We start from the raw sequence: 13930 nt of genomic DNA, 5'->3' as shown, positions 1-13930 counted from the left end.
TTCATTGTAAATATTAATTAAGCTATTGTAAGTCCTTCAGTGAGTCAGTCCTTACCTCCATGACAGATGTATGACTGCGCACTTCGGTATAAATAAGAATGCATTGCGCGTTTAACACGCCAGTAAAACCGAATCAAATACACTTTTTACTAAGCAAAATAACAAGAATAGTGTGGCGACAGTGAAATCGTGCATTTCTTTGCACTTTTATGGTACTGCACCGTCACTGTGTATAGTGTAACAAACAATCGCTTTCTTCTATTTGTTGAAATACGTAAAGAGCGGTCTCCGTTAAGCAGTCAACTGGACTTCTCTTTGTTCGAATCACCAGCCACTAATTCGTACTTGGTGAGAGATATTGATGATTCAAAAGTAACTATTTGTCATGGTCTGTCCCCTGCAGTTCCTCTTTTGGAACTTGGGTGGCAGGTTGTGCCCCCCCCCCCTTCTCTCTCTCTCTCTCCAGCAATCAGCACCCACTCGCCTGTGCACCTGTTCCCAATCAGCACTCATCACTGCCTGTGCACCTGTGCCCAATCAGCACTCATCACTGCCTGGCAGGACACAGCAGGTCAGGCTGGGGGAGGCCACCTCATCCACACGCAGCATCAGCACTGGGGCGCCCCAAGGTTGTGTCCTCTCTCCGCTGCTCTTCTCTCTCTACACGAACGACTGCACCTCAGCGAACCCGACTGTCAAGCTCCTGAAGTTTGCAGATGACACCACTGTCATCGGCCTCATCAAGGACGGTGACGAGTCTGCATATCGACAGGAAGCGGAGCGGCTGGAGCTGTGGTGCGGGCAACACAACCTGGAGCTGAACACGCTCAAGACGGTAGAGATGATCGTGGACTTCAGGAGGCATCCTTCGCCACAGCTGCCCCTCACGTTGTCCAGCTGCCTTGTGTCAACCGTCGAGACCTTCAAGTTCCTGGGAATTACAATCTCTCAGGACCTGAAGTGGGCGAACAACATCAACTCCGTCCTCAAAAAGGCCCAGCAGAGGATGTACTTCCTGCGGCTTCTGAGAAAGCACAGCCTGCCACAGGAGCTGCTGAGACAGTTCTACACAGCGGTCATCGAATCGGTCCTGTGTTCTTCCATCACAGTCTGGTTTGGTGCTGCTACAAAAAAGGACAAACTCCGACTGCAACGGACAATCAAAACTGCTGAAAGGATTGTCGGTACCCCCCTACCCACCATTGAGGACTTGCACGCTGCCAGAACTAAGACAAGGGCGTGCAAAATCCTCTCGGACCGTCTGCACCCCGGTCACCAGCTCTTCCAGCTCCTTCCCTCAGGTAGGCGCTACCGATCAACGCAAACTAGAACTAGTAGACATTCCAACAGCTTCTTCCCTCTTGCGATCAACTTCTTAAACACCTAACCTATAATTCCATTACAACAAGCTGGCAATTTTTTGACTTGAGTTCGTTGTCACATTTCTGTGGGGCCAATTATTTATTACTTGTGCACTCACTGTAGTTGTCTCGCCATGCTGCACTATTTGCATATACTGGCCACTCATGCCAGAGTAGCATCTGCTCCATTTGCACACTGATTGAGGAGTATCTGTAACATTTGCACAACCGACATTGTCCCAGATGATCGCACTACTCGTCACTTTAAACCGCATACACTCCTTGAAGTCTCAGCGCCCTTTGCACAATGGTCATTGCACCGGACTATTGCAATATTAGTCGTTCGAACTGCTCTAAGTGCTAGAGGACTCTGCATCTTTTTGCACAATTGTTTTTTGTCAATGTCTTTATGTCCCCAAAGTGTTCTGTAAATTGACTGTTTGTTGTACTAGAGCGGCTCCAACTACCGGAGACAAATTCCTTGTGTGTTTTGGACATACTTGGCAAATAAAGATGATTCTGATTCTGATTCTGATTCTGATTTAAGCCTGCCAGATACAGGAAATCAGCGCCAGAGTATTGACGTTCATCTGTGGTACACACGCCAACTCTCGTGTAAATTACTCGACTTCCCGCAATCATACCCCATTGTGTTCTTCACCGTCTCCAGTGCTCCTTCCGTGTCTCCTGCCTCGCTGTCCGCTCCAGCCAAGCCGCCAAGCTATTCCACCTGCCCACGCCTCCGCTTCCTACAACTTCCCTGTTCCAACGGACCACCCTCGGATATCATACCTGCTGAGCAACTACTTAATAAACCATTCTCATCAACCTTCTCCACCTCCGCCTGTTTTTGGGTCCAGTCGTGACAGAATACTCTGGCCAACATGGACCCAGCAACCATGGAGGCATTGGGGAAAGCGCTCGCCCCCCAAGGCTCCCACATTGACAGACAAGATGAAGCTTTCCATGGAATTATGAACTCCTTAAACACCCTCTTCCAGCAAGTATCTCTCATATCCTCCCAGATGCACTCCGACAGCCCTCCTGTGCGTATTCCTTCCGAGCCCACAGACTCCGACCAACCCCTCTTCCCAATCAAAGAGCCTCAAGTCCCTCCTCCCGAACCCTACTCGGAGGACCTAGGTTCATGTGGCCAATTTCTTTTAAATTGCGCCCTTGTTTTTGATCTACAACCGTTGACTTATCCTTTAGATAAATCCAAAGTAGCATTGATTGCCAACCTCCTATGCGGAAGAGCTGCGAAATGGGCGACCACTCTCTGGCATAATTCCTCCCCAGTACTTGCTTCTTTCGACTCCTTACGGCTGATTTCTTTTAAATTGCGCCCCTGTTTTTCGTCTACAACCGTTGACTTATCCTTCCAATAAATCCAAAGTAGCAGTCATTACCAACCTCCTATGCGGAAGAGCTGGAAAGGGGCGACGAGCTCTGGCATGATTCCTCCCCGGTACTTGCTTCTTTTGACTCCTTTTCGGCTGAACTTAAAAAAGTATTCGACCACCCTGTCAAGGGCAGGGAAGCCACTCGTCCTTGCTCTTACTCAGGGCTTTAGTTCCGTGGCTTCATATTCCATTGAATTTAGAAGTCGAGCAGGTGAGTGCGGGTGGGATGATACTGCGTGAAGAGGTATTTTTATTAAGGGACTGTCAAAAGCCAGGGACGAGCCCACATCACTTGAAGAATTAATTTTGCTGTCAATTAGACTGGGCAATCGCCTACGGGAAAGAGCAAGAGAAAGAGTGTTAGCTCTCTTGGCGGGCACGGAGCCGCTCGCGATTCAGCCGTATCCTGAACTCCCGGCTGCTTCCGCACCATCCCCTACTGCATTAGAGGAACAAATACAACTCTGCAAGACCAAACTAGACCCTCAGGAACGTCAGCGCCGTTTCAAGCAATGTTTATGTATTTATTGTGGACAGCCAGGTCATTTCATCACCACCTGCTCTATAAAACCAAAATACCGGGCTCAGCACGACCCAAGACCGCCGTGGTGAGCCAAACCAACACCTCTCCTATCTCTTCCTCTCGTATGACTGTTCCCTCGTGTATCCTTGGCCGTGATCACAATACCCCTGTTACGGAATCCGAATCAGAATCATCTTTATTTGCCACGTATGTCAAAAAACAAGGAATAAGTCTCCGGTAGTTGGAACCCCTGTAGTACGACAACAGACAGTCAATTGACAGAGAGTACTTTTGAGACATAAAGACATACAAAACACAGTCACTGAGCAATAAAAGGCTACCAGTAATGTGGTAATGCCGGTACAATTTTTTGACAATGATGCAAAAAGATGCCGAGTCCTCCAGCAATTAGAGCAGTTTGAAATGACTAATAGAACAATAGTCCGGTGCAATGACCATTGTGCAAAGGTTGCCGAGACGTCAAGAAATGTGCGACTAGTTTAAAGTGACTAGTAGTGCGAATATTGCAGCGTGCCGAGACTACTACAGTGAGTGCACGAGTAATGTATAATTGGCCCAACAGAGATGTGACAACAAACTCAAGAAAAAATTGGCATCATGTTGCAATGGGGTTGTAAGTTAACTGTTTAAGAAGTTAATGGCCTACCTGAGGGCAGGCGTTGGAAGAGGTGGTGACCAGGATGTGGAGGGTCCAAGAGAATTTTGCACGCTCTTGTCTGAGTTCTTGAAGCGTGCAAGTCCTCAAGGGTGGGTAGAGCGGTACCGGAAATCTTTTCAGCAGTTTTGATTGTCTGTTGCAGTCAGAGTTTGTCCTATTTTGTAGCAGCACCAAATCAGAATGTGATGGAAGAATGCAGGACTGATTCGATGACTGCAGTGTAGAACTCCCTCAACAGCTCCTGTGGCAGGCCGTGCTTCCTCAGAAGCCGCAGAAAGTATATCCTCTGCTTGGCCTTTTTGAGGATGGAGTTGATGTTGATTTCCCACTTCCGGTCCTGAGAAACTGTAATTCCCAGGAACTTGAAGGTCTCGACTGTTGACACAGGGCAATTGAACAGCGTGAAGGGCAGCTGTGGCGAAGGATGCCTCCAGAAGTCCACGATCATCTCTACAGTCTTGAGCGTGTTCAGCTCCAGGTTGAGTGTGCCACAGCAAAGCTCCAGCCGCTCCACTTCCTGTAGATACGCAGACTCGTCACCGTCTTTGATGAGGCCGATGAGTGTGGTGTCGTCTCCAAACTTCAGGAGTTTGACAGCCGGGTGCGTTGAAGTGCAGTCGTTCGTGTAGAAAGAGAAGAGCAGCAGAGAGAGGACACAACCTTGGTGCGCCTCTCTAATGGTGGTGCGTGTAGATGACGTGGTGACCCCCAGCCTCACCTGCTGTGTCCTGCCCGTCAGGAAGCTGTAAATCCCCTGGCAGATGGCAGGTGAGACGCTGAGGTGGAGAAACTTGGAGGAGAGGAGTTTGGGGATGTGGTGTTGATTCTGGGGTAGGTCCCCGCGCCATCCAGGTGTTCTAGGATGAAGTGCAGTCTCATATTGACTGCATCGTCCGCAGACCTGTTTGCTCGGCAGGCAAATTGCAGGGGGTCCAGCAGGGGACCTGTGACGCTCTTGAGGTGGTCCAGCACGAGGCGTTCAAAGGACTTCATGACCACAGATGTCAGGGTGAGAGGCCTGTAGTCATGCAGACACGAGATTGCAGGTTTGTTGGGGACTGGGATGATGGTGGAGCATTTGAAACAGGATGGTACCTTGTAAAGTTCCAGAGATCAATTGAAGATTTGTGTGAAACCTGGAGCGAGCTGGTCCATGCAGACCTTGAGCTAAGATGGAGAAAAAAGGTATAGGCCTGCCACATTGTTGATCTTTTGTTGTTTGAAGATACGTCTCACATCCTGTTCGTGGATGGTCATCGCAGAAGTCAAAGGTGTGATGTGGTCGGTGGTGCGGCTGTTTGGATGTGGGGTGTGAAAATGTCCTTTTCAAATCTGCAGTCGAAGGTGTTCAAGTCATCGGCGAGTCTTTTATTGTTCTCAGCTTGGGAACCACATTTCCAGACATTTGACAAGTTTATCTAAAAGTTTCAAATCCTTGACTTTCTTTGTTCTTTCTCAACCAACTTTCTTTTTCAAAATTGTTGGGGACATAAACCCCTGATTATCGGACTCAAACCTGGGGAACCGAACCCCTGACTATCGGACTCGAACCTGTAATTGTAGGGGACTCGATCCTCTAACCACATCGGGCTGGAACTTGGAGACTGTATAACCTGGAGTTTAACCGGACTCGAACCTAAGAACTTTAATCCAGGACCTTAACCGAGACTTTAACCCGAACGTAAGGACTCGGACCCTACCAATGGAATGTGGGCAGAACAATTACTAATACCACTTATTACAAAGGCCAGATTGTTTCAAATACAGTACACCATAAGAAATGCTCTGATTTTCAATTAATTAAAATTTTCTATACCGTAATTATTTGTTTGTAGGACAACAGGTCCGTTTGGATCCTGAGGTGATGGCCAACATCCAGAGCCCCGGCAGCCCCCTCCGTCCTTAATTCTTTGGGTAGAGGCAGGACTTATGCCTTGTTCCTGGATAATCAATCACTCCCGGGGTCCCCTGGATAGGCGAGTAATCCTAGTATCCCACTTCTGACACCAACTGTTTCGGCAAATATTTTTCTGACACAATAAGTAAGGAAGCAATCTTGTCTGTGGGTTTTTATTACAAAAAAGAAAGAAAAGTCTTTGCAAAGAGAGGAAAATGTACAAGTCTTATGAGTTGTCACCCCTTACTGAAGTCCAAGCAAACAATCACCTGTTATACAGAAGTGAGAGAGTCAGAGAAGTAAAGGAAAGCAAAACAATTATCTTTGTCCAGCTGCACTCAACTTATCTTTATCGAGAAACAGCCAGTAGTCACAACATGGCTGAGAACAACTAGGACGCACAGCATGGTCGTAAAACAGCTAGTTGTCACAACATGTAACAATAAAGCATGTGAATGTTGTATAAACTAATAGTAGTATCATTTGGTATATATGAAACATACATTTTCCAACTCAATATATAAAAATCTAAAGCACAAAAAAACACTGGAGAAGTTGTATTTGAAATCATGGCTACAAAATTAGGAATTGTTAAAAAAAAAAAGGCGTACATCATGATAATTGTCCATCCATCCATCCATTTTCTACCGCTTATCTGAGGTTGGGTCGTGGGGGCAGTAGCTTTAGCAGGGACGCCCAGACTACCCTTTCCCCAGCCAATTCATCCAGCTCTTCCGGGGGGATCCCGAGGTGTTCCCAGGCCAGCTGAAGGATGTAGTCTCTCCAGCGTGTCCTGGGTCGTCCCCGGGGTCTCCTCCCGGTGGGATGTGCCCGGAACATCTCACCAGGGAGGCGTCCGGGAGGCATCCGAATCAGATGCCCCAGCCACCTCTCGATGTGGAGGAACAGCGGCTCTACTCTGAGATCCTCCCGGATGACTGAGCTTCTCACCCTATCTCTAAGGGAGAGACACCCTGTGGAGGAAACTCATTTCGGCCGCTTGTATCCGGGACCTTGTTCTGTCGGTCACGACCCACAGCTCGTGACCATAGGTGAGGGTAGGACCGTAGATTGACCGGTAAATCGAGAGCTTTGCCTTTCGGCTTAGCTCCTTCTTTACCACAATGGATCGATTCAAAGTCCGCATCACTGCAGACGCTGCAATCCGCATGTCGATCTCCCGTTACATTCTTCCCTCACTCGTGAACAAGACCCCAAGATACTTGAACTCCTCCACTTGGGTCAGGATCTCATCCCCGACCTGGAGAGGGCACTCCACCCTTTTCCAACTGAGGACCATGGTCTCAAATTTGGAGGTGCTGATTTTCATCCCAGCCGCTTCACACTCAGCTGCGAACTGCTCCACTGAGAGTTGGAGGTCACGGCTTGATGAAGCCAACAGAACCACATCATCTGCAAAAAGCAGAGATGCAATACTGAGGCCACCTAACTGGACCCCCTTTACGCCTCGGCTCTGCCTAGAAATTCTGTCCATAAAAGTTATGAACAGAATCGGTGACGAAGGGCAGCCTTGACAGAGTCGAACCCTCACTGGAAACGAGTCCAACTGCCGGATATGCGGACCAAACTCTGACTACGGTCGTACAGGGACCGAACAACCCGTATCAGGGGGTTCGGTACCCCATACTCACCCCTTAGAGGACGCCCCGAGGGACACGGTCGAACGCCATCTCCAAGTCCACAAAAGACATGTAGACTGGTTGGGTGAACGCCTATGCACCCTCGAGGACCTTGCCGAGGGTGAAGAGCTGGTCCACTGTTCCACGGCCAGGACAAAAACCACACAGCTCCTCCTGAATCTGAGATTCGACTTCCCGATGGACCCTCCTCTCCAGCACCCCTGAATAGACCTTAACAGGGAGGCTGAGGAGTGTGATCCCCCTGTAGTTGGAACACACCCTCCGGTTCCCCTTCTTAAAAAGGGGGACCACCACCCCAGTCTGCCAATCCAGAGGCACTGTCCCTGATGTCCACGCGATGTTGCAGAGGCGCGTAAACCAGGAGAGCCCCACAACATCCAGAGCCTTTAGGAACTCTGGACGAACCTCATCCACCCCTGGGGCCTTGCCACCGAGGAGCTTTTTAACCACCTCGGTGACCTCAACCCCAGAGATAGGAGAGACCCGCCTCAGAGAACCCAGACTCCGCTTCCTCATGGGAAGGCGTGTCGGTAGAATTGAGGAGGTCTTCGAAGTATTCTCCCCACGAGTCACAACGTCCCGAGTCGACGTCAGCAGCGCCCCATCCCCACTTTACACAGTGTTGATGGTGCACTGCTTCCCCCTCCTGAGACGCCGGATGGTGGACCAGAATTTCCTCGACGCTGTCCGGAAGTCTTTCTCCATGGCCTCACCGAACTCCTCCCATACTCGAATTTGTACTTCAGCGACCACCAAAGCTGCATTCCGCTTGGCTTCCATCAGCTGCCTCAGGAGTCCCACAGGCCAAAAAGGCCCGCTAGGACTCCTTCAGCTTGACAGCATCCCTCACCGTTGGTGTCCACCAACGGGTTCAGGGATTGCCGCCACGACAGGCACCGACCACCTTACGGCCACAGGTCCGGTCGGCTGAACATGGTCCACTCAGACTCGATGTCCCCCACCTCCCCCGGAACATGAGCAAAGTTCTGTCGGAGGTGGGAGTTGAAACTTCTTCTGAAAGGGGATTCTGCCAGACGTTCCCAGCAGACCCTCACAATACAGGTGACATTCCACGTCCCTAGAGCCAGCTTCTGTTACCGGGGAATGGATCTCCAAGGTCCCTGCCTTCGGCCACCGCCCAGCTCGCACTGCACCCGACCCCTATGGCCCCTTCCACAGGTGGTGAGCCCATGGGAAGGGGGACCCACGTTAGCCTTTCTGGCTGTGCCACCAGGCGCTCGCCTTCGAGCCCCACCTCCAGGCTTGGCTCCAGAGGGGGGCCCCGGTGACCCGTGTCCAGGCAAGGGAAACCTAGATCCATTTATTGTTTTCATCATAGGGGTCTTTCCGCCGTGCTTTTTCTGGTCCCTCACCTAGGACCTGTTTGCCATGGGTGACCCTACCAGGGGCGTGAAGCTCCAGACAACTTAATTCCTAGGATCATTGGGACACACAAACCCCTCCACCACGATAAGGTGACGGCTTCCAGGAGGGGATGATGAAAATTGTCTGGAATGCTAATCCCCAGCTAAAACGTCATACCAATTGGAAAATGTTTTTCATCCATCCATTGTCTGTACTGCTTTATCCTCACAAGGGTCGCGGGCGTGCTGCAGTGCAAAATTTTTTATTATAACATTTGTGTATGAACTGTAGTTTAGCCAACAACACGTTTACATAAATGAACTATATTAAATGTATGTACTTGATTTTAGTACCCTAGCCACTGGCCACATGCTTCAAAAAAATGGTGTGTTGGCTAAAATTTTAAAAAGAAAAGATGTAACTATTTCCACAGATATTTTGAAGGTATTTCATTTCAGCGACTGTTGAGTATATGCCACAGGACCTATCTCGCTAAGTCGAGATAAATATACAAATATCAGTGAAAATTGCCACTTAATTTTAAATTGAACAAACACCTCGTTTTACAGTGTGGGGAGTGAGACGCGGTTAGGTGACCGTGTGGAAATGTTTTTCTTTTTAAATGCTTTTAACTCACTTTTAACTCACATCGAGTTACCTTGTGTATGAAATACGCTGTATAAATTAATTTGCTTTGCTTTTCTTTGCTAAAACATGCCCTTGCAAAAGTGCAACCACATGAAATCCTTACTCGCGTTCACTAAAAAAAGGGTTGCATATGCGACCATTTTGTTCGCAGTCTCAAACCCTGGATTAAAGACAGCCGCCTTATTATCGCCAGGTTACAATCTGTCTGCAAATTCATTTATTTTACATTAATAAGTCCATTAAATTACATTTTTGTACACGATATAACATTATAAATGAGAAAAAAAACATTTTTTAGCTGGAAAAGCAGTGTTTGTCTGTTGAAAACGTAATTTCAGCACGCGACATTTGGCCTGGTGCCTGACTTAGTTGCCAAGCCCAAGTTTAGGCATTGACCTTTTCCTGTGGCTCATCCACTTCTCTAATTTAATTTTTGTTTGTGTTCTCTACGTATTTAGCTATATTAATGTCAACCATTTGTCGACATCGCTTTTTGTTGCTTTCTCATTATTGTATTTCACATGTGTCGTGCTCCCTTAGTTCAATTAAATTGTCTTTCTATTGAAAAACATTTTGCGTCTGTTTTAGGCTCCAAAATGCGGTATGTAACCGCAACAGTTTTGTGGCCCTCTTTTCAGCTGTCAGTGTTCGGGTCATCTGCTGTTTTTTTCTCTTCTTCGTGTTTGTTGTTTGTTACTTAGTACACTAGTGGTACATTTCTTCTTCAGGTCAATCCAAATTGTTGATGATTTTCCATCTTCGCTCGGCTCTACAATGGCTAGATTTTCTACTCATGGATAACTGTTGTTTTCAGGTTGGTTACACCTCTAACTAGTAGTCTTCACATAAAAACCCCAAATCTAAAACTGAGTTTTGACATTTGATATTAATTGTTTTCATAATTGATGTAAGTGGAAACACCCAGGAAAGAAAAACATAGTGAATTTTTTTTACTTTTCTCAGGTTCTAATAATTTTTCTTATGGGGAAAATGGGTGAGTTACGATCTGATCTTTTCTCTTATTCATGTATTGTTGTTCAACTTTGTGTCAAAGCAGAAAAGCAAATGTATTTACAGTATATAGCGCATTTCATACACAAGGTAACTCAATGTGCTTTACATGATCAAAACCAAATGTCTATTACAAGGTATACCAGTGATTTCCTCAGAACATTCCTCAGAACATTCCAAATGGTTGTAATGGCTCTTGCCGATGTGTGTGCAATGGCTCTAATTGAGTTTTAATCTTTGCTCACCTTGACAATTGTGTTTATTTTTCACCTATAAAGTTGTAAATGTCAACCCAAATCGGAGCGTAGATGTTCAGCACTATATTTACTGTATGAACAAGCAGACACTTGCGAAACAAAACATACCTGTCAGATACTTTTGCTCACATGAAAAAATGTTAGGTTGAAACAAAAGGTACTTGTGTTCTGCTCAAAGTGTAAATAAAGCTGTAATGTTGAGCTCTTGTCTCATACTGTATTCGTCTACAAACATTGAGTTAAGCTTCCCCCCTCCATGTGAATTGTTGAAACCTTAACCACAACCAGAATTCATCACACATAACAAGGGTGAAATTCAACAGACAGCAAACCTAATAATTAAATGAATAATTCCCCGCAGAAGTAAAGTTGGACTTTTACTGTGTTTGTCTTAAGGACACATTTGCACTCATTGTAGGTTTTTGTAAAACTGGAAATAAAAATCAAATACACGGAATTACAATATGCAACTTGCGTAGGTTCTGTTATGTTTACATTGGCATTACCTAGTTATCATACTTGGCGAACACAGCACTTTAGCTAGCTAGTCTAAACTGTGAAAGGGCTAGTTAAAACTTTAAAATTTCCCCTATCTCCCCTCCTCTGCGGGGCGGTGAGTAGTGGGAGAACAATCCAACGCTTGGTGAAGTCTGTTTCACGATGATAATAAGATCCTACCTTGAATGATAGAAACAAAACCATGAACACTTGGCCGCCGAAACATCACACTCCTTTGATGCGGCAGCTATATTGTGGTAGTTATGACAAGCTATTTTAACAGCTAGACTGGATAGGTTGCAGAATATCTGTAATTCAATTTTGGCTAGTCAAAAAGAACATTGCAGATACTCCCAACTACATTTTTCTTATCCGCAATTGTCAATTCAGATATCTGCAGCCTTATTTCGCATGGGACAAATGACATCACTTTTGTCACTCATGTGTATGGCTACAATTCAGTTGCAGATACAAGCCAGGTTTTGTCTACCTGCCCAGGTGTCCATTTGGTGCTGAGGAGTTGTGCTCTGGTGTTCTGTACTCATGTTCTGGCTCCTCTGTTATGAAGCCGATGCCATAAGTAATCCTGGTTTTCAGTGAAATGAGACGGAAAGCTTGTTTTTCAACGGTCATGAACCACAGGTTGTAAAACGGCTTTTGAGAGAGTTGCAGGAAGACACCAGGCTATATAAAGTAATCCCACCAGCCTCAGTGGAAGAGTAAATTAAGGTGTTCCAGATTTCAAAAAGAAAATGGGGCCATTATTGAGGAATGAGTTATCTGAAAGGAATCAAGCCGCACACACTGAATGTAGTAGACACTAGGAGTGTTATAACTATATTGCTGAGATATTTTATGTGTATTATTGTATTTGTATTACAAAATCTGCTTAATTGTTTCGTGTCTCACTTTAAACTATAAAAAAACAAAATCTATATGATCACATAGTAATTGAGGGCAGAGAAGAAATGCTATGCTGTGGATGGAGGAAGTGAGGTGGATCACCTTCATACATTAAAGCTTTTTCAATTGTGTTTCATTAAAAATATAATCCCCCCCCCCCCAACCAAAACAAAAAAAGAGCTCCACACTCTAGACCTACCAAAATATCCAGTATCTGGTCCGGACAGTGATATCCACCCATCCATTTTCTGAGCCGCTTCTCCTCACTAGGGTCGCGGGCGTGCTGGAGCCTATCCCAGCTGTCATCGGGCAGGAGGCGGGGTACACCCTGAACTGGTTGCCAGCCAATCGCAGGGCACATACAAACAAACAACCATTCGCACTCACAGTCACACCTACGGGCAATTTAGAGTCTCCAATAAGTGCATGTTTTTGGGATGTGGGATCCTTTTGGGCACTTTTTTCAGTCCAAAGGGGCTGAAATTCAGTGCTGCTGAATTATTTTTTTTTTTGGGGCCAACTCCGACAAATATTTTTGCCCCACACAGAGGACACAGACGGGCACTTAGCCTAAAATAGGAGCACTTCTCCGCCGCCCCTGTGTTCACTGATTAGTAAAAACAAAAAAACAAATTCTCATACTGGATATAACTGGCAAACTAACTCGTGACATTATAATTAGAAAGTTATTAGCATGAACGTGACATTTCATTAATTATTAGCCCCATTTAGCAATAAGTAGCTTTGATAAAAGCTATAACTATCAATACTCCACACTGTAGTATAGAGACAATGTCCGGTGAATTTATATCCTTTGTTGTTCTGAGTTCCCAAGAGGAGAGCACGGCTATTGATGACCCCGGCAGACTAAAAAACCCTGGCCGAATACGTCTGTGGGTAGCAGACGAGGAGGTACGCAATACAATGTATCACAAGATTTGTACACGCATTTACACACAAACATTGACACACAAACATTGTCCTGGTTGACACGCCTCTGCAACATCGTGTGGACATCAGGGACAGTGCCTCTGGATTGGCAGACTGGGGTGGTGGTCCCCCTTTTTAAGAAGGCGCACCGGAGGGTGTGTTCCAACTACAAGGGGATCACACTCCTCAGCCTTCCTGGTAAGGTCTATTCAGGGATGCTGGAGAGGAGGATCCGTCGGGAAGTCAAAGCTCAGATTCAGGAGGAGCAGTGTGGTTTTCCTCCTGGTCGTGGAACAGTGGACCAGCTGTACACCCTTGCCAGGGCCCCTCGAGGGTGAGTGGGAGTTCGCTCAACCAGTCTACATGTATTTTGTGGACTTGGAGAAATTGATTGACCATGCCCCTCGGGGAGTCCTGGAGGGTGGGGGGGTTTCGTGCTTTGGGAGGAAGGGGTACCGAACACCCTGATACGGGCTTTTCAGTCCCTGTACGACCAGTGTCAGAGTTTGGTCCGCATTGCTGGCAGTAAATCGGACTCGTTTCCAGTGAGGGTTGGACTCCGTCAAGGCTGCCCTTTGTCACCAATTCTGTTCATAACTTTTATTGACAGAATGTATGTGCGCAGCCGAGGCATAGAGGGGATCCGGTTTGGTGGCCTCAGTATTGCATCTCTGCTTTTTGCAGACAATGTGGTTCTGTTGGTTTCATGAAGCCGTGATCTCCAACTCTCACTGGAGCGGTTCACAGCTGAGAGTGAAGTGGCTGGGATGAAAATCAGCACCTCCAGATTTGAG

Source organism: Phycodurus eques, chromosome 2 (genome assembly GCF_024500275.1).
Source record: "Phycodurus eques isolate BA_2022a chromosome 2, UOR_Pequ_1.1, whole genome shotgun sequence".
In the NCBI taxonomy this organism is placed as follows: Eukaryota; Metazoa; Chordata; class Actinopteri; order Syngnathiformes; family Syngnathidae; genus Phycodurus; species Phycodurus eques.
This window is presented reverse-complemented; position numbering follows the sequence as displayed.